This window comes from Glycine max, chromosome 19 (genome assembly GCF_000004515.6).
Source record: "Glycine max cultivar Williams 82 chromosome 19, Glycine_max_v4.0, whole genome shotgun sequence".
In the NCBI taxonomy this organism is placed as follows: domain Eukaryota; kingdom Viridiplantae; phylum Streptophyta; class Magnoliopsida; order Fabales; family Fabaceae; genus Glycine; species Glycine max.
Genome location: NC_038255.2, coordinates 36,242,228 through 36,244,468, shown reverse-complemented (window position 1 = coordinate 36,244,468; position 2,241 = coordinate 36,242,228). Strand labels below are relative to the sequence as shown.

The window sequence follows — 2,241 nt, the reverse complement described above, 5'->3', positions numbered from 1 at the left end:
TAAAAAATATATTTAAGTAAAATTTTATTTCATAAAATAAGTTAAAATAAATTACTATAAATCATTTCTTCTATACAGACCCTTTGTCTCGTCATAAGAATTAACATTAATTCATCAACTGTTCAATCTCGTGATTTGAACACAAATAATCATGATATTACTTTCTACAAAAGAGTATATTAATGTCTTCTTTCTTTCATGAATCAAGTGAAGCAAACCCAACGTTTTTAATTTTTATTAATCAAAATGGATATCCACTTTATACTAAAAGGAGCAAGTTAAAATAACGAGGAATTAACGGACCTCGAGATCGGAAATGGATGCAGCAACAAGCTGTTGTTGTTACCATTAAGGAATAAAAAATGTATTTAGTATAATTTTAAGAATTCAATATTGGGATCGGTGGTGCCAAGGCTGAGATTAAGAATGAGTACAATAGAATTACACAACAATATATAACTTCATTATAGAGGTTCTCCTCTGTATACATACAAACCCCACTCCTTAATTACACAGCTCAAACAACTCAAACAATACAATGGTAATAAATAATGGTACGAATAAAGTATAAGGTAAATGATCAATAATATAATAAGAAACTTATGGTAGCAACCATAAACATGGTACATGTGAATTTAAATTTTAAATGTCACGGTTTCTTCTGCATTCAAGTGGAAGCTGAGGGTAGCGGCTTCTGTCAGTGCAGTAGTTGTAGATGGTGTATTTCCTGCGCACCCACCTGAGCCAACGCCATTGAGAAGCATCAAGGTCACGATACTGTGCTTGATCCCACCACCTCTTGCCCTGTGTGGCACAGAACTTGGCATTCACTGAGGCTTCACACCCATCAATGTGGAACCCTATGTATTCTGCGATGAATGGTGCTTTGGACCAATCTGTTTTCTCCAATCCACCCCTTGTGGCCCAGTCATCAGCATTCCACAAGCTGTTGTATACCTTCATGGGTTGATCAAAGGGGAACTTCACTCCCAAGCCGTTTAGGTTCTTGAACACCCTCATTGGGATGTTATCCACTAGGAACCTGTGTACCCCACATTTTGAGTCATGATGTTATTTTTTGGTTGATAACAATAAAATTTAGATAAGTTGAACCTGGTAATTCATTGGGGCCAGAACAGACCTTCATGCTCAATGAACCTTTATGATAATAATTATAAATTATCCACTAAAAAACATTTTTAAATCAGCAGTAAAACTCATCGAATTCACTTTCCTGTAGAATATGAGGATTGTCCTTATCAACTCCACAACTTTTGTTAGTTTGTGTTGCTATTAAAGCATAGTATAGTACTTTCATTGACATGTTGCGGTTTTGTTTACTTTTCTATGTGAAAATATATAGAGTGACGTTTTGGGGGGAGTACTTACACAATTTGATACATGTTCCATAGTACAGAGTATCTGTGGTATGCTTTTGTGGGATCAAACCAGAGAAAGATTCTTTGCTCTCTGTCACCCTTGCCTCCGGTGAAAACATTTGTTTGCAATATGTAAGGTTGTCCTGTTCTGTTCCCCAAGAACTCAAAATCTATCTCATCATGCTCCGCATTTTGAGAAGATAACTGCAGGATTCCAATCATAGCAAATATACAACAAGGTCGAAACAAAAATTTGAAAACTAATCCACACATATATAGTTTAATTAGAATATTATTAATAGTATAAAGTTTTTTATATTATTATCTAATAAATTGTCACGTATGATAAAATTGTTTATCTTTATAATAATATTTTAAAAAATTATATATGGAGTATACAATGTATTAAAAATAGAAAGAAATTGTGCATACATAAAAAGCAGTGACCGTGCCAGCTGAATCGCCAGGAACCATCTTTATGTTCATGCTGAAGTGACCAAACAAGTATGACCCTTTGGACTGGAAGCCAGTACCTGATCAAAATTGTATGAAACACGAAAATTTAATATACCAAGTTTACAACTAAATAGATAATAAGGGATGGTTATTCTGAACTTTTGTGGTGTGAAGAACAGATAATATATTACGTACCAGTGTACTTATCAAGATGAAGTTGAATTTCAGAACCCCCTTGAAGTATTTGATGTGATCAAAAGCCCAAGTGGGAACGTAGTTTCGGCCGAATGGAACATTCACTGGCCTCCGTGGAAAGGCACAGAATGCAGCAGAAGCTAGTGAAGCCAAAATTATACACAAAGTCCACAAAGAAGAACCCATAATTTTCTTTGTGTTCAACGAGGGA

The 2,241-nt window shown here is 34.8% G+C and overlaps 1 pseudogene; it reads right to left on the bottom strand.

Moving 5' to 3' along the window:
• Positions 1-461: 461 nt before the first annotated feature.
• Positions 462-2,241, bottom strand: LOC100777950 (probable xyloglucan endotransglucosylase/hydrolase protein B; annotated as a pseudogene).